The 22,302-nt window shown below is 39.9% G+C and overlaps 1 protein-coding gene across 9 annotated transcripts in view; it reads left to right on the top strand.

Moving 5' to 3' along the window:
• The window catches only part of DDAH1 (dimethylarginine dimethylaminohydrolase 1), a 244,067-nt gene that overhangs the window by 42,380 nt on the left and 179,385 nt on the right, over window positions 1-22,302 (top strand). For all 9 annotated transcript variants that reach the window (XM_077771068.1, XM_077771073.1, XM_077771070.1 and 6 more), the window contains one exon: window positions 14,526-14,757. The gene's annotated coding sequence lies outside the window, so the exon portion shown is untranslated. The remainder of the gene's footprint in view (window positions 1-14,525; window positions 14,758-22,302) is intronic.

Genomic DNA, 22,302 nt, shown 5'->3' with positions numbered 1-22,302 from the left:
AAATATGCATTTGGTCATTTAGATGACCAAATATATAGTTCTCCTATAGTTGGTCTTCACAGTTCCTGACTGGTGACTCACCTGTTGAGAGAAACAAAGGTGTCTCTTGTTATGTTAATGAAATGACTTTTCTGCTTCACCTGAGGAGTGGGGCTGGTTGCCTGGAGAATCAACCTTGTGATTGGAGGCTTGGAACTTTCAATCCCACCCCCAACATCTGGGGAGGGGGAAGCCTGGAGGTTGAATCAGTTGCCGGCAGCCAGTGATTTAATCAGTCATGGCTGTATAATGAAGCCTCCATAAAATCCAAAGAGGAGGGGGTTCAGAGACCTTCCGGGTCTGTGAACACTTGCATGTCTGGAAGAGTGCACATCAGGAGAGGACGTGGAAGTTCCTCGCCCTGTACTCATACCTTGCCCTACCCATCTCTTCCGTCTGGCTGTTCCTGAATTATATCCTTTTATAGTAAACCTGTAATCTGGTAAGTAAAATGTTTCTCTGAGTTCTGTGAGCCACTCTAGCAAATTAATGGAACCCAAGGAGGAGGTTGTGGGAACCTCTGATTTAGAACCAGTTGGTCAGAAGTGCAGATACCAATCTGGACTTGTGTTTCGCATCTGAGGTCCAAAGGAGGGTGGGGGGGTCAAGGGAACTTCCAGTCTATAGCTAGTTGGTCAGAAGCACAGGTAACCTGAGTTTGCAACTGACTTCTGAAGGGCTGGGGGATGGAGGGAGGGCAGTTTTGTAGGACTGAGCACTTAACCTGTAGAATCTGATGCTATCTCTGGGTAGATAGCATATAGCATATGAATTGAGTCAAATTGTACGACGCCCAGCTAGTGTCCTAAGAATTGCTTGGCAGTGTTGGGGGAAACCCCTCCACCCACACACATGCTTAAATTGGTGATCTGGAACATTCTATGAGAGAAGCAGCCGGTGTGGAAGCAAAGCTGATAGGTTTGATTTGAGACACCTTGAGCTCAGCTCCAGATGGAGATGTCCAGGGGGCATTTAGAAATTCGTAATTTCGTTTTGGGAAAGAGAAGAGACTAAAGATGTCATTTTAGAGTTATATTCATTCAGGTTGAATCTATGGAGGCAGATAAGATTTTTAAGGAAGGGAATATACAAGGTAAAGAGAAGAAAATTAAAGAATGGAGACTAAAGAAAAACAACACACAAAACAATTTATTGGAAAGAAAACAGGAACCAGAGAAAGAAGAATTTGAGCATTTGGAGAAGAGCTGGAACAGGAGACCATGATCCTGAGTCCAAAGAGAAACTGTGCTAAGCATGAGCGCGCATTCACAGACAAATTGGTATGAACACTTTTTTCTCTTTTTTCTTTTTTTTTGGAATTGAGATATAATTGACATATGACATATTAGTTCCAAGTATACAATGTAACAATTGGATATTTGCATATGTAATGTACCATGTGGTGACTATATTAATACTGTATCATTTATTTGAAAGTTGCTAAGGAAATAGGTATTAAAAGCTGTCACATAAGAGATGCCTCTTTGCACACCTGACTTATCTTTGAGTTTCTCTTGGCATTTGGCTGTCATCTTTTTCCTGCTTTCACTTCTTTCCTTTTGCTTCCATTTCTGAGCCCTTTTCATTTTGACCTGCATTTCTGGGGTTGCTTTAGTAGTTTTGAGGGGTTTATTTATTATTCATTTTTCCCTCTTGCCCAAGTGCTTGTGGGAAAATGCAGAACACAGTAATCCAATACTGATGCTTAAGAATGTCAGAGAAAGATATAAAACTAAGCCCACCTGGGCAAATCAGGGAGGCACGCCTCCGGTACTCCTCTTTTATGGCAATCCAACACTAATAATAATAATAATAATACCATCTGGCTTAGGATCCAAGGACAGACCTACCCTGATTCACTTTAGAACTTCCTGGAAAAGATACTCTTGCTTGTCGCACAGAACCCTCCCACTCCCCTTCAGCTCGCCCCATTATATTGATAGTTCTATTTCCGTGTTGTTTTATACAGTAATTACTTCTTTCTTTACCTTGCCATTCAGGGTCCTTTAAATGAGCACATATCCACAGAACCCAGCTTAAATGTTGAGAAAGTTACCCCATAGCTTATGTTGAATGCCTTATATACTTGCAGTGGTAGTCTATATCTGCCGTAATGACATCTTCATGTGATAAAGTCTTATACATTAACAGCCTTTTGGCAGAGCATTTAGTTCTAGTGTTGGAAACTTGTAGGCATGGAGTAGGTTTGGTTTTGATTTTCCCGCTAATGGGAATTGTGATGTCAGTGTTCAGTGCAGCACCAAATCTGTGGCTCTGTTAATGTGTCAGTTTTAGTGGCAAAAGCAGAATTGGCTTTCCCAAAAGGAAAGAGAGCACACACTTATTTTTTTGTGTGTGTTTTTTGTTTTGTTCACTTTTTCCAATTTTAATAATGGGTTTGATAGCTAAAAAAAAATGCTCTTGTTGACTGAGCATTTTTCAGTGAGAGCAATTGAAAGATGCAGGCCCTTAAAATTATAATTTACTTGAGTCTGGGCCAAAACTGGGGCATCTTGTTTTTAAGAAGCTTCCCCAATTTTCTGATGCACGCCAAAGTTTGATGATCACTGTTTTTCTAAAATAAGTTCTAGAATAAGGTACAAAATATAGGGGTGCCTGAGTGGCTTAGTCTTTAAGCTTCTGACTTCAGCTCAGGTCACAATCTCACCTTCGTGAGTTCAAGCCCCATGTCAGACAGCTCAGAGCCTGGTGGAGCCTGCTTCAGATTCTATGTCTCCCTTCCTCTCTCTCTCTTTCTCTCTCTCTCTCTCTGCTCCCCCCTGCTTGTGCACTCTCTCTCTCTCTCAAAAATGAAGAAGCATTAAAAAAAAATAATTTCTAGAGTAAAGTACAAAAAACTGAGTGCAAGTAGAGAACTATCTAGTAAAAAAATATACATATATTTAAATTAGCTAGATATACTAAAATCTCCAATTATTTGTAGCTTATATAGGTATGCACTAAAATAATTGAGTAAATTCTGTAAAAGGACATGTTTTTCTGAAAATTTGTGGAAGAATGAAGAACTTTCAGAAAACTGAAAAAGAGCCAATGTCATATCTAAATATTTTTGAAGGAATAGAAGAGACCCAGCCAACTTCAGGCTGTGTGTTTAATTTCCATCGCTGAAAAGAACACACAGCACTGGGAATATTCTCATAATGTTGGTTTGGTCAGTGAGCAACTGTTCTTCACCCCAACTTAGGCAGAGCAAAAGGAAGTGGACTGAGACCAAAACGTGAGGGATTTAGGTTAGAATATAAGTTTTATGACTGGGAGGAATATTGGAACAACTTCCTAAGAAACACTGTGCAACCTCTTTCTCTAGAGGTCTTTAAAAATAGGATAGGATAGATTTTTGTGTCTGATTTAAATCTGGTGTTGCCCAAAGCTGAAGAAAAGCCAAAGTGCTTTATTTTATGCCTCATATATATTTTGAAGTCCTTTTAAAATCTATTTCCTCATTTCAAATATTGGAAACTAAGGATTTGCGTTATAATATGACACCATTAATTTTTAAAATATCCTTCCCCCTTCAGTAAAATTTGCTTTACAAAGATATATCTATCTTTGTGTCACCTATTTACATCTATCTATCTATTTATCTATCTATGTATTTCTCTATATGGATATAGATATATATCTCCTATATATACAGCTTTCATCTCATTTCCATGGAAAACAATTGCTAAGCACATCCACTCCCACCCCACTTCCTTTTCTTCTTTCACTTTGGTACACTGTGTTTTTGGTCACATGTATACACAACAAAGTTCAAATGAGTAGTCACGGCAACCTTTTCTGGCAGGCTTTGGCAAATCAAGTATATGCTATATACCGTATAATAATTATACATGAAGAAAAGAGGCAGAGGGCCCAGAAGCCCTTGGCAGCTATGCTGTCTGGTTAGAAAAGGAAGCAAGTTACAGAGTTTGGACATTCAGTTCTGAGACATTATTCCTGAGTCAACAGGATTTTAATTATGTATGTGGCTTAGAAGAGACATTTACGCAAGAGGAACATATTGTTGTCGAATGTGTTTGTGATTTTGCTCCTGGTTCAGAATTGGAAGGAAGCCGAAAGTAATTTCTGAAGGTACACAACTGAATTGAAGGAACATAGAATAATGGATACGTCTCCTACTGGCAGGAAAACAGCCGATATGCTGGCTTTCTCTTCCCACTCCCTTGCTCAACACACTCCCTTTTCTTTGATAGTTATCCTTTTGCAGAAAGCAACAACAATTAAAACTATATATATTATCACAGGACACTTTTATATTTCAGATCACACTGGTTAGAAATAAAGGATGTGTTCAATATAACCTCATCTTTGAACATCCTTTTCTCCTGTCATGATGTTGAGGTCACTTAAAGCGTTTGTAAGTTCATTGTGACCTCATGTTTATTTTAATCTAGTTTTGGAAAAAGTTGAAAATGTACTGCACTGAAACTGAAATGCTGCATGGGAAAGACTATTCTGAGTTATGTGGATAACTTGTCTTCTGGATAGAGGAGAGGGGAGCAAGGAGCCTGCAGAAGGCAAAGAATTTAGCTTTTCCGAGAGTTCAGCTTTGCTTCCCGTGACTCTGTTCACTGATTCATTCACTGATTGGTTGATTGATTGATTGATTTGGTCATTCAGTATTTAGTGATGCCTACAATACGGCAATTCTGTCATTTAGGTTGATAGCAGTAGATCTCTGATTATCCTTGTTTTGCTTTAATTTCCCTGCTCCATGCCCATTCATGTGTGCAGTAATGATAATGATATTTTCTGCTTTTAATAGCTAACAGTTCTTGAGCAATTACTAGACATTGTCCTATGGGCATTTTACAAATTATCTTACTTAATTTTCACAGCAAGCAACCCTATGAGATGGGTTTTGTTAACAAGTTCATTTAAATAGGAAGGACCTAAATACGGGGAGAATAGGTCTCTTGCACAAAGTTATATACCTGAAGAGTGAACCAGGGCTTTTGGACTCTGAGCCTTTTTTTTAACCCCCATGCTGTACTGGCTCCCAGGATTACTTATGCTATGATTTTTTTGCCTTTAGAGATTTTCCTTAGGTACACATTCTCAAGCCCACCTCTATGCCTCATTGAAGGACCATTTTTACCTTCTGTGCTCATCTCTTTTGCATGCTTGAAAATCCATCAGTAGTTGCTAAATTAAAAAGAATTTTTTTTTCTAATGTTTATTTTTTAGAGAGAGAGAGACAGAGTGTGAGTGTGGGGGTGGGGGTGGGTCAGAGAGAGAGACACACACACACAGAATCCAAAGCAGGTTCCAGGCTCTGAGCTGCCAGCACAGAGCCCAATGCAGAGCTTGAATCCACAAACCTGGAGACCATGACCTGAGCCAAAGTTGGATGCTTAACCAATTGAGCCACCCAGGTGCCCCCAATTGTAGCTGTTGTTTTTTTTTTTTTAAAAAGCAATAAACTGCATGAGTGCCCAGTTATTTTAGATGTTTCAGCACTTAATGCAGTCTCGGTTCTCTCTCAAAACCTTATAAGGTAACCAAATCAATGTGGCATATTTGTAAACGTTAATGTAAAATAAATTATTTTAAAATAAAAAGTGACTTTTTTTTTCTAATGTCCATATAGAGAAAAGCAATCCTTGTTTGGAGTGTGAGTAACTAAAAATACTTAAAACCCTGTAAGCTTCTTTGGGAAAGCTAAGAAAAGTGGGGGATGTATCTCCGTGTGTACAGTATTGATTTCCTCCAACTTAGCAAGAGATTACAAGACAGTCTTCAGCAAACTTAGAAATGACAACTATGATTTTTATAAGCATGAGAACTTGAATCATGTTTCTTTAATACCATATTATTCAATTACACCTTCCAAAAAAAGATCCTTTTAAGATGGGCCATATCTGCCAAAGCAACATATGATCTTAGAGCAATTAAAGGTTTTAGGGTTTCCCCCACTGGAATTCTGTTTCCAGTTGACAGATTTTGAAGGTTCCCCCAGGGTTTTAGTAGCTGTTATGTACCTTTTAATGTAGGGCTTGCAAAAAGCAAATGATCACTCTGTTAGAACCTGGGGGTTCAAACTTGGCTCTGCTCTGTGCACCCCAGAGTTAACATGTAAAATGGCTGGGGAACATTTAAAAACTAGGTTCTCTATTTCATCTCCTGGCTCTGCCACTTGCTAGACGGTTGTGTGTGTGATATTGGACAAACTACTTAAACTCCTAATGCCTTGGGTTCTGCTTCTGTAGGATGAGAATAACATCAGTATTTATCTCATAAAGTTTTTGCAAAATAAGATAATCTATGGAAAGCACATGGCAGAGTGCCTGGCCCCTAATAAATACCCAATAAATGTTAGGTTTTATCTATCCCAGCAGTATTGAACTCTGTTTTTTCTACAAGACCTTTATGGAATTATTTGATATTCACACTGCAATTCGTAGCTTCATGGCACTAGAAACCTCAAGGGTTTTTGGTATTTTTAGTTGCTCAACGCAGAAAAGATTGTTTGTCTTTATATGGACGTTGGAGGTAAAAGTCACTTTATATTTTACATTAACCTTTGCAACCATGCTGTATTGATTTGGTCATATTACAAAGCTTTTAGAGAGAATCAAGAGTGGAAATGGATAGTTTTGGACATCTAGCCATGAGATTTGGTTAGTGAGATATGCAAACGGAGACTATGGGATGTTTAAGCACAGTAGTGAATGTCATGGACTCTGGATTAGGATTAAGAAAGGTTAGAGGGGCCTGGATCGAGTGGAGGGAGGTGGACCTGTGATTCCCAAACTGTATTTTCCCAAATTGTTAACAATCGTTAACAGATATGGCCTACAAAATGATTCCCTAGTCAAACAAATTTGGGAAATCCTAGGTTAAATGTGGTTCAATGGCTTTCTTTATTGTAGAACCAATCAATAATCAGCCTTCATCTGAATTCCAGCCTCGCCTCTTGCAACCTGTGTAACTGAAGCAGGTTGGTTAACTTCTTCAGCCTGTTTCCCCATTGTAAAATGGGGACTATAATAGCACCTTCATTGGTTTAATATGAGTTAAGTGAGTTAAAGCTTGGAGCCTGGCTCATCGTGAGCTCTGTATAAGTATCAGATCTTATTAATGTGTGGAAGGAGCATAGGAACTGGTGTCATTAAATCCCAGCTGTGTAGACTTTAGGCCACAAAACTTAACATCTTTGAGGCACTAAAGACTGTAAAATGAAGGAGCAAAAATACCTACTTCCTCAGCTCATTGTGAGCAGGGTCATATACTCAAGAGCTATGGAAAATGTCAAGTATAATACAGTGTGACATGGTAGGTCTCTTTTAGTACCATTCACTAAATACATAAACACTGGCTGGATGGCATTGAAGATCTGCATAAATCAGTAGGAACCAACTTGTGTATTAACATGTGGAGTATCCTGAGCTTCTGTCTTTTCCCCATTGTTCAGAAACGTGAGAAATTGAAATGGATCTCTGCCTGTTGACTATGTGGTGGATTCGGGCCTTAGGAGTCAGCGTTGGGAGAGGCCAGAAGTACCTGGATTGTGGGGCAGGAATAGTCCCTCTAGTTGTAAACTGTTAACTATAATATTAGGCATTACATTCAAATAAGATTTCACTCAAGTAAATGCGGAATGTCCTGGATTAAACATGGGTAAATAACTTTTTCGTAGAACCACTCCACTACTGTGCTATGCTGAGCAGATTGTTGAATGTAAATTTGGAAATGTTAGGAAAGGAATACTGTTTGCAGTATTTCCTAAATCAGTCCTTTTCTTCCTTCCCCATAAAATGTCTCAGGAGACTGAAGAGCCTTAGAATGTTCTTGGGAAGAACTGACCTGGGCGGTCCTGGGCCCTTTGTGTCCACTTCAGTCCTTAGTTCTCCCCAAAGGCCGCTAATGGTCTGGAATGCCATTCAGGCTTTGTTGTTATCGGTAGGATTCGGCCTCAACTTGTTTATAGTAATGAGGCAGCGCATTTAAACCTATAAGAGTTTGAACTATATGATGGTGGTATTTGCTTGCCTTTGACCTACTAAAATGACAGTTTCATATAGTTCAAACTCATAGAATAGTGACTGCCATTTGTGTCCACCTGGCTCAGAACGCTTGCTAACCACACCGGAAGGAGAGTAGCTGGGGTCTAGGAACTCTATCCTCCTGCTTTGTACCTTCATTGAATAAATCCTCATGGAAAGCCTTTTACAGTTGACCTTGAACGACACAGGTTTGAGATGAATGGGTCCATATACACATGAATTTTTTTCAATAAATATAGTACAGTACTGTAAATGTATTTTCTCTGTCTTACAATTTTTTAAAGCTTATTTTAAGTGTATTTATTTATTGTGCATGCATACATATGTTAGGGGTAGGGGCAGAGAGAGAGGAAGAGGGAGAATCCCACCACAGAGCCTGACAGCAGGAGAGGAAGGGGACTCGATCTCAGGAACCATGAGATCAAGAGTCGGACACTTAACCAACTGAGCCACCTAGGTGCCCCTCTTTTTTGTAATTTTCTTAATACATTTTCTTTTCTCTAGCTTAGTTTATTGTAAGGATACAGTATGTAACATACAACATGAGTTCATCTATGTTAGCTGAGAGGCCATGGTCAACAGTTGGCTATTAATAGTTACGTTTTGGGGGTATCAAACATTATATGTGGATTTTCATCAGGGCAGAGGTCCTGTGCCCCTAACTCCCATGTTGTTAAGCGTCAGCCGTATATGTCTCAGACAACGTTGTCCGTATTAATTTATCTATAAAATATTAGCTTCCTCCGCTAGAGGCCTCCTAGAAGTGAGATGCCTGCTGGCTTTGGAGCTAGAGAGCTGGCCTGAAGAGTGCTTGGCACTTGCCTCACTCTAGTCTGGTAATATAGAGAAGGCTGACTCTTGTAGGGGGCTACCAGTTAAAGTGTGTGATTAATGCAAAACTCATTTACTCCTCTCTTCTTTACCTTAATCCTTTGTTATGGAGTACCCAGTGTGCCCAGTTCACTGTGCTAGTTTGGAGATACAGCATTGGACCCGAGAACACCCATGCCTGCCTTCTGCACCAAGAGTCTAGAGGGAGGCAGAGGTCAACAGGCACCTGTGATTGGGTGTGGTGGGCACCCGGGGGGCAAGGGTGGGGGGAGAGGTGGAGGGAAGGCCCTGTGAAGAAAGCCCGGTGGGAGCGGAGGATGGAAGGGCGTGTTGAGAGCTCTGTAGTCAAAATTCTCTGCTCTGGGTGGGGACAAAGTTTATAGTGTTTCCACCTGCCACTGATGAGAAGTCCCATTCAGTAAGGCAATTGTCAAAGGGTCACTCTTATCGAAAGAGTCTGTCTTGATGTCCAGGGAATCCACATTGTGGTATTTGGGGTTTTGACATACTTCTCTCTCCACACCAATTTGTGAACTCTATAGAAAGCATCAAGAAGAAGTACCAGTGGTGTCTATTTGAATTCACATTATGCAAAAATCTAAATTTACAGACCAGATAGGTTAAAGGGGAATATACAGTCTTTTCAGTGTCTGGATTCGGGCCAGTCTGTCAATTTTATTGACAAGTACCAGACCTCTGCTATTAGGGGGGTCATCATTCACAGGACAGAGTGAATCTCCATATTCACACATAGAGAGTCACCACAAAATTTCTTTATTATCTTTTTTTGGCAATTAATGTCTGATCTTGTCTTCAAAAGTCGAATTTACAGATCAATTTTAAGAAATCCTTAAGTGCTCAGAACCAGACTCTGCATTTATCCTCATGCTGCATGTGGCCTTTTTATAATTCTAAAAGAGCTAGTAGAAATCTGTTATAATAAAACCTAGACATTTTACTCTTCAATTTTTTATTCTATTAAATCTCATCTTTTTTTGTTAACACGTTTACTTACTTTTGAGAGATTGAGAATGAGCATGAGTCGGGGAGGGGCAGAGAGAGAGGAAGACACAGAATCCCAAGCAGGCTCCAGGCTCTGAGCTGTCAGCACAGAGCCCAACGTGAGGCTCAAACCCACAAATTGTGAGATCATGACCTGAGCCGAAGTTGAACACTCAACCGAGATACCCAGATGCCCCTATCTTGATAGTCTTTAAAGAAAAATGGGGAGTAGGGAGGGTTTGGAAGCCTAAAAACGGAGGTAGCTTAATTTTTAAGTTTGAAAGATTGCAAAAAATCTTATTCAAAAAGAAGAAAGGGATTATGTTCTATTTACTATTCTCATTCTACATACTATTCTTATTTTTAAAAAGGTAGTGTTCTTCAAAATATAACAATAATGATCATAATTAGCTTAAAGATACAGAGTCCTTTTGTTAGCACTCACTTATTTCCTTAAATCATCTCAAATTGATACCCATATTATTGCCTTACAACATTTTTCTTCTTTAATAGAATTATGAAATTATTTGAAGGGCCAAGTAAAACAGTATTTCTCAAACTCCAGGTTATGACCCCATTAATGGATAGGGAAATTAATGAGTCATAATTGATATTTTATACAAATTAAGAAATAAAACAGAAAATACCAGAAACACATTACACTTTGTAAGGGTAGGTTTTGTTTCATGAAATTTTGTTGAGTGTGTATATATGTGTGTGTGTGTATGTATATGTGTGTGTACACATGTGTGCACACACATGTATATGCATTTACACATACTTATATGTGAATATAAATACCATATAAACATATGCATGTGAGTGTACTAAAAATTTTTAAATCCATTTCTTATTATGGAATGCAGACAAAAGTTCAGGAGATATCCCATGATGGAGAATATTCAAAATAAAAAGTAAATAAATGACCATGGTACCCTACACACTAAATACAATTTTAAATGCTAAATATCTTTATTAAAACAATGTCTGCAGCCTTAGTAAGTTTCCAGTTCTAATAAACAAAAAAGCATTCATGCAAAATGCATTTTCATGTATGTGTATGTGTGCACACAGGCACCTATCTATAAATAGAATTTTTAAAACCTTCAAACATATTTAAAACTTTTAAAATATATTTAGAAATAGGACTTCCTGATTCTGTGAATAACTGTCATTAATAACATAAAGTCAAAAGTGCAGTTATGCTGATAGTTTAACAACGTTCACTCATTCATACATTAAACTAAAGGCCAATATGAAAAACTAAATTGCAGGTAGTTGCTCCTTTTTTAGTTGAAAATTTATAGCCTATTTAGCACCTACCCTGTCACTTTAGCCTGGAACCATCGTAGGTGGTCTGTACGATGCAGTTGGAATTCAGAAGTTCTGAAACTGCATTTAATGGTTGAGAAGAGACAGTCTTATCCTTCATCTTAATGCTTCCACACACACCCACGCCCCCCACATCTGCCTCTGATCTGAACTGGCCTTGCTGAACGTTGTAAAACTGCTCTGCCCATTCTTCATCATGGACCATATAGGCTTCCCGGGAACTTTAGGACGAAAAACATTCCAGACATTCCTTAACACAACGTTCCTCAAAAGGTTGGTTTCTTAGGATCCTGCGGAAGCGATGCCCGTGTGGTTCACAGAGACCGCAGCCCAGGCCTCTTTCAGAGCAGATGGGCCAGACAGCAGCAGCTGCCTCTGCTCTGAAAGACTTTACTCAACAGGAGTACATCAGGCTCGCCGTTAGAGGGGTAAATGAGGACACTGGGATTCTCAGTAGAGAAGAATCCATCAGTGGGGCCGGGTTTCCAGCAGCACAACGAAACTACACATAGATTGTATATCTTGGTGTGATGTGTGTTTTCTTTGGAAAGAGGAATTTAAATGAAGTTTCCTATAGCAAAGTCTTGGCCCCCCAAATCCAAGAGTCTCAAAGTTATTTTTAATGAATTCAAGAACCAGTAATCCTACACTGGAACTCCTCTTAGCTGCCTTTCTTACACAAATAATTACAGGACACACCATTTCCTTCTTTTTCCCTATTAATATTTCCAACTCTGCCTTTCTCCCCACCCTCCCACCTTCTCTCCTCCTTATGCTTCTCATACACTTCCTTTGAAGTTGTCTCATTCTCTTTTTAGACCAGGAAAAATTGATATCAAATGTTCCAGGGTTGAAGGTTTTTAAGAATGAAAAGCCAAAAGCCAAAAGATGTCTTTCACCTATGGCTGGGTCCCTTCACATTCTTTCTGCCTGATTGACTATTCGCGGCAACCTCAGGGATTTAATTTGCCTACAATTCTCCTCACCCAAATCAGCCCCTCTTCTTGGTTTCCACATTCCTTGATAAATACAGCTGAACCCAGCATCTTTCTCAGAAACACAAAACCCTAGTGCAACATCTTACACACAATTCTTCATGAAATATGAGTTCTTGCTCACACACCTGGACCTGAATGATCTGACCAGCGGAGTTTGTCCTGAGGCTCTGTTCTTTCGCAATGACCCATGAGATGCTGAACAAATTAGAGGTGTTCTATATTCAGCATGTGATTGACTGCCGATGAAATATGACTCAGAGCCCAGAGGTGCAGCACAGAACGGGATGATTAAGAAGCTGAGGGATCATTTCACATTCCAAATGTATAGTATGATAGCTGGAGGAAATTGTATCAGCTCCAGGATAAGCATTTTTCTCTCCTCATGCCTTGCCTCCATGCAGTCTAAGGCTCCCGAAAAATGTTGCTACAATGAGAGTCAGGTGGGCAGCACTGTTTTCCTGTAGCACGTAGAAGACACACATTTCCATGTCCTTTGTGGCCATATTTGTTAATCACTTTCCTGGGTCATTTAACCAGAAGGCGTCCTGACTTTTGGAATCTGTGGCAAAAGTTTCAGCTACCAGCTCTCAAACAGAGAAACCCACCTAGAGAAATCCTAGGTCATCCTCTAAAAATACCCCTTCGTGGGTTCTTGAGAGCAGGAAATGAAGCACAGATAGCAAGTTCACACTGACTTGTTGAAGTCACTATGGAGCGTTTACAAGGATCCCACAGATGACTAAAATTAGTTTATTCTGCACAGCATTATCCACTGCTGACTCAAGATGGTGACACAAGAAGTGTTAAGCTGTGAGCTCACCAGGAAGCTCATTCCCTAAAATTATTCCCTGGCTGGGAAAGACCCCTAGGTCACATCAGTGGTTGGAAGATGGGACATTAGTAGCAACTTGTTCTGCCATCACTCAGAAGCTGTGTTTTCCTGTTGTCTCCAGTTCTCTGCTTTGCGCAGATGTAGAAGCCTCCCGATCAGCCTGTTTCTCTCAGTGCTCAAGGGTATGGGGTGTACATGCGTGTGTGAATATCATTCTTTTAGTTGTGTAATACAATAATTAGAAAACATGGAGGCTAAGTGATCTGGGAAGGACCATCCAGCAACTCACCAACACTCAAAACTGAGTGTCCTATAATTTCAGTCCTATAATTTTCAAAGACTTTCAGACATACTGAATCTCTGCTGTTTCTCCTTTAAGGCAAAATGCAGGCCCTAAGAGTTGCCTTAATATAGATGGTCAACCGATTAGAAACATGTTCAGGTAGGTGTAGGCAGAAAATATGCAGACACATGTGCTGGTGGGGTGGCTTTTCTGTTGTGAGAAAAGGTTTTCTGTTTAAGGGCAAATTTCTTAGAATGAAGCTGCATCCACACTCTACTAAAAGTTACTGCCTTGGTTGATTCACTCAAGAAGTCAGTTCAATGAAAAAGAAAAAAAAAGTCCTGCAAATCAACTCTTTGACTGAATTAGTTGATCAATCTTATTTAAAAAAAATAGTAGCTCCAGCATTTCTATACCTGTCCATACCCTGTTATGTTCTCTCTTCATGGCTGGTTTTATATTCCTTTTCATACACATTTTTTATCACGTTCATTTCAGGACCCAAATAGATATTCTTTAGTGTGTACCAGAGTCATTTTGGTTCTAAATCATTCTGTTTCTCTGAAGGTGCCCATTCACTGCCACTGATAACGTTGCCCCATCTGTTTAATCCAATTTCTGGTTTATTAAATACTGGGATTATTTCTTTGGTGACAAAGCCCTCAAACTATGCATCACTGATTTTCTATTTTTGAAGCCCTGGAATTTTCCTTGTTGGGACATTGAGTGCTTCATTTCTAATTAGGCTTTCCTTCTTACTCATATTTGGCTTTGCTTTATCAATAAATTACACAACCAATAATTGGGAACAGGATTTCAGAGTGTGCTGCAAACATGAGTCCCAGTGATTTGTGGGAAAGAAGGAGCATTCAGGGAGAAATGGGCCTGGATTGCATTGTAGGCAACAAGGCTCTCATGCTTGAGAATGTGATGGAAAGTTGTTAATTTTTTAAGCAACAGCTAGACCCTTACTCAGGTTGGTAGTAGTTGTATTTTGTAGCCAGATGAAAGTTTTTAGTAGAAACTATCCCATTTTGTTGGCTATTTCCTTTAAAATAGCCTTTGTACAAGGAAACGTCTTTAGAAAAAGCCATTGGATCCATTCAGTTGTAAAACCAGGGTTAAGCATGACACTCTAGAGGTATTTTCAAAGATTCTGTTCTTTTTTTTTTTTTTAGAGAGAGAAAAAGAGAGTCTCAATCAGCCTCCACATACATGCAACCCAACATGATCTTACGACCCGGAGATCATGACCTGAGCCAAAATCAAGAGTCAGACGCTTAACTGACTGAGCCACCCAGCTGCCCCCAAGATCCTGTTCTAACGCTTCCACCTCCACGAAGTTTTTCCTGATCTCCCCAGCTCAGAGCCATCTCTCTCCCAGCTCCCAGGCACTCAGAGATAATCCAGGTAAGACATTTAGCACAGAGCATGGTGTAAAGAAAGCATTCAGCAAGTTTTCATTATTACCGTCTCTACTTCTTTGTAGGATATGTCACCTTCTGCTAGAGGGTCCAAATCATCATTTTTATCCTCAACGTGATTTTCACTTTCTGGATACTTGCTAAGCATGTGTTGAATGAATAACAGATTTTCAGACCTACTCAGGTATCTTTGTATGCCCAGGCCTGATATTCGCTAGACACATTGCACTAAGTGTGGAGATAATGAACGTTCAATGAATGGTTATAAACAGAAACTTCCATTGTAACTTTTGAAAAGCAGCCAAGGTTCAGTCTTTGTGTTCACAGGGTTAACTTTTCTAATCTCCTTTTAGTGCCAAAGACATTAAACAACAGCAGCTTTACTTCTGGGCCCAGTCCAGAAGTGGGCTGGTTATAAGAGACATGCTGGTTATTTAAATAACTGGCAAACTGGCTTCATTGGCACTTCCTATGTATAGAGTACAATCATTATGGCTAATACTTACTGGGCACTTGTTTTGTGCCAAGCTCTGTTCTGAATACCTTATATACAGTCACTTATTTCCTTCTGCAAATTGTTCTAAAGGTGAGGTCCTGGGGCACAGTGAGGTGAAATCCCTTGCCCCGGGGTCATGCTCTTGTCAAATACGAAATTATAGCCAGAGAGCTGGGCCAGTTACAAAGTTATGGCTTGATGGCATATATCACCCTTTTTCATGCAAAATGCTAAAATAAAAGCAAATGCCAGAAACAGTCCAGCCAAGACACTGCTGCACAGAAATTTAATGTCTCTCTCAAATATATTTGAACTCTCAACTGTCTTCTTTCTGGTAGGTGTCCCAAGGAAAAAGGGAAGGAGGGCCACAGAAGCAGTGGCTTTTAGAGTCTCAGGCCCCATATCTTTGCAAGTGTTTGCTGTCCTCCATCCATAAGCACCGTCCTGCCTTATCTTCTCCCACATCCCCTTGTAATCTCATCTCTCCCAGCTCTTCCCTAGACTGTGAATTTTCCACTTCTCTACCCTCCTTCAACTTTCTGGGCCCTGTAAGTCATCTGAGATGCAACTTAGAAGGCACTTCTTCCTGGAAGCGCTCCCTAGCCATCCCAGGCAGGTATCAGAGCCACAACAACTCTCTGAGTACCCCCCTGTCGTGGCTTCCTGTTCTGTATTATAAAATTGTTTTAAAGTCTATTTTTGAGAGATAGGGAGACAGAGAGAGAGTGCGTGCTAATGGGGGAGGGGCAGGGAGAGAAGAGCAGGCTTCAGGTTCTGAGCTATCAGCACAGAGCCTGATGTGGGGCTCACGAACCATGAGATCATGACCTAAGCCGAAGTCAGACACTTAACGGACTGAGCCACCCAGGCGCCCCTTGTTGTATGTTATAATTGTTAGCTTAATGGCCTCTGCTACTAGACTGTGAGCTCCTCAAGGTTGGGGACCTGTCTTGTTCACTGGTGTCTTGAGAGCCTGGCACATACACGTTTGATGAATGAACAAATACATGAGTAAATGAAAGCGTTCCCTTGCATGTCCACTCCACTCTGAAGTGGTCCATAAAACAGCTACAGGGACCATGCATTTCCACATTCAGATGCCCATGATTAGCTGGAAGGACACAGCCAAGAATACCAAGTTAGAAATGTTATTTCTCTGGGGCGCCTTGGTGGCTTAGTCGGTTAAGCGTCCGACTTTCGCTTACGTCATGATCTCGCGGTTCGTGGGTTCGAGCCCCGCGTCGGGCTCTGTGCTTACTGCCAGCTCAGAGCCTGGAGCCTGTTTCAGTCTGTGACTCCCTCTCTTTCTGACTCTCCCCTGCTCACGCTGTCTCTCTCTCTCTCTCCTAGAAATAAATAAAACATTAAAAAAAAAAAAAAAGAAATGTTATTTCTCTGTCCATACATATCAGAGAAAAAATATCCCACTGCCATCCAACCTAAGGCCATAGGAGTAAGTGATCTTTCATGAGGGGGAGAAGAGATGCCTGAAAAATTTGTGGCTGGAAAAAAATGTTTCAAACAGCATTTTTATTAATCCCCACTGTGGGCTTATTGTGTAAATTATGTGTGATACAAATATGTGATAGAGAGATTCAGTGGTAATTACTTGTTCTCAAATGTTCGGTTAACCACGCCTCTTAATCCTACATACAGTAGTTTAAATTCTGCCCTTTAGGCAGAATTACCATTTGGAATTTCTTGTTTCTGTAGTTTAAATGTTTTTATCCCAATATTTGTACTTTTCCATTTAGAATAAATGCACCGAGTGTGTGGGGGGAAATATAAATAGCATGGAATTTTTATGATTCAACTCATCATCCTTATTGGTTTGCGGTTGATTTTTATGGATACTAATTTTTTTAAATTACTCATCTGTAATTAGTTACAGAAACAGAAAGAATTGCTAGAGCACTCTACTTCTAATGAATCTAGTGTCCTTTCTTTGCCAGTTATCAAGATCTTTAATTTTAATACAGGAAAAAAGATGTCTTTCATCCTTTGCTCTCAAAATGCAGACACTTTATGGGACAGTGTTATATAACATAATTAGGGAGAAAGGTTTTTCCCTGTTGCCACCTATAGCAGGAATGGGGGTGGGGGGAATGTTGATCTAGTTAACAGGGGAATCTCTACTCCATATCAATGGTAGTACTAATTTATTCATTCAATCGCCATTAATGTTCACTGTGTGCCTAGAATGTACTAGAAGCTGCTGTTTACTAAATTTAAAAAAACTAAGACATGGTCTCTGTCTTCAAGGAGCTTAATAAACCATTGCAATCAAACAAGACAGGTCTTATGTGGAAGTCTACACAAAGCATAGCAAGGCTTTAGGAGAAGAATGTGAGCCAGCTGGGAAGTCAAGACTGTGGATTCCCATCTGAGCTGAGACCTGCGCCTGCCAGACGTCAGAGCCAGTGCCTGAGCGATGGGGGAAGGTATTCTAGACACAGGGCTAAGACAAACGCCTCATTGGAGTCTTTGGGGCTTTATTATCAGTTATATGTGGCCTATGACCCACCTCACAACTCTGAGACATCAGCGTGAGGCAGCTCCACTTTGAGTCTAACTTTAAACATAGCCGGGATCTGTTCAGATTGTCAGAGAGAGAGAGTTCACTGTGGCCACAGTATGGTGGGGAGAGCAGCGGAAAGCCGCCACAGTATTTGGGCAAACTGGGATGGGGCCAGATCTGGAACACCAGCAGTGGGATTCAGGGTGTGAGTGGTGATGAGGAGGCAGAGGCAGCAGTACGTGTGGATTAACCAGATGGGTCATGGACGCCTTCTGTATACATCGGACTGACTCAAATTTTCTGTTACAATCAGAGCCATCTACATCCCCCCCCCCGCAAAAAAAAAAAAAAAATTAAGTTCCGCCGTTCATTCAAATTAATTTGAAGGCAGAAAACTGAATTTAACCCCACACTACAATATTTTGATGGCATTAAACAGGATATTTTCAAAATAGATTGTCCCTTCGGGGGAAGGATCTTTGTCCACGTTAACCTATTAAGTAATTATATCTAATCCTAGAGAGAGAATTCCACGTCCACTACCACTTCCAACAAAGAAGGAAGGGAGGCTCACTTCTGGTCTCCATCAGCATTCCCTTTTTCTCTTTCAAAGCACTGCATAAGTACTGGCTTCCCACTTTACATTTTTACCAAGCCTCCACTGGAGTCAGCAAATATAGGGAAGAAGGTGATCAGCAGTCAATGTAAATCTGTGATCTCAAATCTGTTTTCCTGGTGGCCTAAGCCTTCTATTTCATTGCATATTGCCATTTTTTTTTTTTTTTTTTTTTTTGCATTTGTTCATGTAAATACCGGCATCCGTTTTCCTAGCTCTTCAGAATTTGGAGAAGGAACTTGTGCTCCAACCACCTTATTCTACCACTGTTCCCCACATTCTGCTGACAAGGGCCTATATGTGGCTCATCACATAGGCCATTTCCTTATTTGAATTGTTCCTTCATAGAAATTTATGAACATCTCCTCGTTCAGAATCTGTCTCAAAATTAAATTTCTCTCTGAAATGTAATCACTATTCTAATTACTTCTTTGTTTCCTGACAACATTTATGGACTGTATTAAATTTGCATACATGTTTCTGTTTAAGTCTTCTTAAACATTTCCATTCATATTTTGGGCATTTTCTTTTTTTTCTTTTTTAAGTTTTATTTATTTTGAGAGTGAGAGAGAGAGCACACTAGTGGGAGAGGGGCAGAGAGAGAAGAAAAGAATCCCAAGCAGGCTCCACACTGTCTGGACAGAGCCCAGTGTGGGGCCTGAACTCATGAACTGAAAGATTATGACCTGAGGTGAGGTGGGATGCTTAACCTACTGAACCACCCTGGGCATTTTCAAACAATATCATCCTTAGCTTATTATGAGTGTTCAATAGGTGTTAACTGATGGACAGAAAGTAGAAATACATTGTCATCTGTCTGCCCTAATTCTATGTTTACCTGTAAAACCTTCCATTTTTTTCTTGAACCCAAAATACATGTACCATCAGGAAAGCATCCCCATTTCTGACTTCTCCATGAAGTTCTTTAAAAAGTTTTTTAAACATTTTACATACACAGAGAAGTACAGAATATAAACAAACCAGAACTTTAAAAGACACATATCTTGGAGTGCCTGGCTGGCTCAGTCAGTGGAGTATGCAACTCTTGATCTTGAGGTCATGAGTTCAAGCCCCATGTTGGGCATAGAGATTACTTTAAAAAAAAAAAAAAAAAAAAGAAGGCATATATCCTGTCATATACATCTCAGATATTTATTTTTAAGAGATAAAGTATTACAGATAAAGTGAGTATCCCTTTATAACCCTCTTTTGGTATCCATCCATCTTTCCCTTTGCAGGTACAAATAACAAGTATTTATCTTTTTTTTACTTTTTTCCTTTTAAAAAAATGGTTATACTTTACACACTTTTCTATAGCTGACTTTTCTCAAACATATCTTTCGAACATCTTTCTATGTCAGTAATATGGCTCCATTTCTTTTTTACTGGCTACATAGCAGCGGTGTAACTATAGCTAACATTTGCTGAGTGATTACTTTGTGTCAAGAGTCTGTCACATCTGTAGTTTACAAGAACCACCTGTGGAAGCAGCTCCATTTTAGAGATGAGGAAGCTGAGGCTTAGAGAGGGATGACAGGCAAAACAGTGGCCCCTAAAGATGTCTTCTATCTAAATCCCCAGAAACTGTAACGTATTACCTTACATGGCAAAATGGACTTTGCAGATGGGATTAAGGTTAAGACCTTGAGATGGGGAGATTGGTCTGAGGACTGTCTGGGCGGGCCCAGTTAATCTCTTGGCTCCCTAAAAGTGGAACCTTTCTTGGTTGAGTCAGAGTGAGATATGATGACAGTAGAAGCAGGGTCATAGAGATGACAGCAGCAGAGATTCCATGGTCTGTTGCTGTTTTTGAGATGTAGAGGTCTATGTGCAAGGACCAGCAAGACTGTAGGAGCTAAGGGCTGGCCTCCACTAACCGCAAGCAAGGAAACAGAGACCTCAGTCCTACAGCATGGGACTGAATTCTGCTAATACCTGAATGAGCAAGGAAAGGGATTCTCTCTGAGACTCTGTAAGAAGGACCCCAGCACTGTCAACACTCAGCTTTTAGCCCAGTGAGACCCATATAGGAATTCTAACCTGTCAAACTGTAAGATAATAAGTTTGTGTTGTTTTACACCTCTAAAACTGTGGTAACTTGTTATAGCAGCAATAGAAAATAAATATAAATGGCCACAACTAATAAGTTGTAGTGAAATGGGAACTCAGGTGATCTGACTCCAGGGTGTGTGTGTATATAGCTAAATCAGTATTTATTTATTTAACCAGCTCACATTAATGGGCATTTAGATTGCTTTCAATTTACAGTATTTCAGACAGCAAGATAGTAGATTTCCTCATATCTACGTAAGCTCTATTCCCAACGTGGGGCTTGAACTCATGACCCCAAGATCAAGAGTTGCGTGCTCTACTGACTGAGCCAACCAGGCACCCAAAAGATTTTTTTTTTAAGTAAGCTCTAGGCTCAGTGTTGGGCTTGAACTCATATCCCTGAGATCAAGAGTCACATGCTCTGTTGAGCCAGCCAGGCACCCCAGTTTGCTCATATCTATATTTTCAAACACTTCAGTTAGAATTTCTATAGGAAATTTTCCTACAAGTGAAATTATTGGGTCAAAAGATAATCATATTAAATATTGTTATAAACCCTGACAAATTGCAGAATGTTCCCAGTTCAGCTCTTAGACAAGAACTGAAATCAGCAAGAAAAGAATGAACAAAAAATAGGAACGGATCTGGCTTATTGGTAACTATTTCAGCCAACCAAAGAACTGATGAAGTGACCACGTAACTGAAAGTGCCTTTCTCCTTCATTTTAAGCAGACAGCCTATAGACATCAATTCCAGAAGAGTCCCTCTGGCTCTTTCTTTTTCATGGGTACTGTGGATAAATTCATTTTGTGCTTTTATTCCTGGGTCTTGCTTTGGCCTTTGAGGCCAGTAAAGACTGACAAAAATAAATGGACTTTGTAGTAAGTATCTTTTTTGCTAGTGATCTATTTTAAAATGCTCTATAAGCACTGGGTGTTCTATGGAAACCAACTTGACAATAAACTATTTAAGAAAGAAAAAAAGAAAATGCTCTATTACTTCAGTTGAGGCTAGAGTTTCCCTTGTGCACAATTAGATACTTGAAAACAGTAATAGCATTTCATTAATTTTGAACGATAAGCTTCCCAGCAGGGTCCTGGAACCCAGCTTTTGGATAAAATTACTGATTAAAGAAAATTAACATAGCAACTCGTTCAAGTGTGTGGGCTCTGTGATTAGCTGATATGTTATGGGAGCCACTGCAGCAGGGCCCCATCAGGATTTAATGGTCAGTCCCTTGTGTGACTCTTCATGAGAACAAATCTCTTCACATTGTTTACATTAAAGGATCCTGGACTCTGAAAAATGAGAACTCTTTCTTGCTGGAGATAACTTTTACTTTCTTGGGCATCTCAATTCCATTCTTTTATCTGGAAAGTGGTCTCTGTCACTCTTGGCTGTACCAGTGCTTTTGTGGAGATTATAGGTGGGATCACACCCTTTCTTTTCCTTCCCATTCCCCCCCCCCCCCTTTTCTTTTATCTCAGCACTTCCTTTTCTCTTAGAGATTTTGGTTTTCTCCTTAGGCTGTGATTTTTTATCTTCAAAGTTGTAAAACAGTTTGACTCAATTGTTATGCTTGGTTTTTGCCCTTGTGCTCTGGCTGCTAGATCCTGGGGCATTGTAATAAACATCTTCTTGGCTGTGAAATGGAAAGATGTCTAACTAATGATGTTCATTTATTTACTCATTTAGTTTTGATTCAGTTTTGCCTAGGAAACCAGAAAGGAAAACCCGAATTCTGATAAATGTTAGGGTATTATAATGAATAATAACACCTCTTATTTGTTCAACACTTTCCATACCTTGGGCCTAACACTACTGTTTTTTTTTTTTTTTTTTTTTTGTA

The sequence above is a fragment of the Crocuta crocuta genome, unplaced genomic scaffold, assembly GCF_008692635.1.
Source record: "Crocuta crocuta isolate KB4526 unplaced genomic scaffold, BGI_CrCroc_1.0 scaffold125, whole genome shotgun sequence".
Lineage (NCBI taxonomy): Eukaryota > Metazoa > Chordata > Mammalia > Carnivora > Hyaenidae > Crocuta > Crocuta crocuta.
This window is presented reverse-complemented; position numbering and strand designations above follow the sequence as displayed.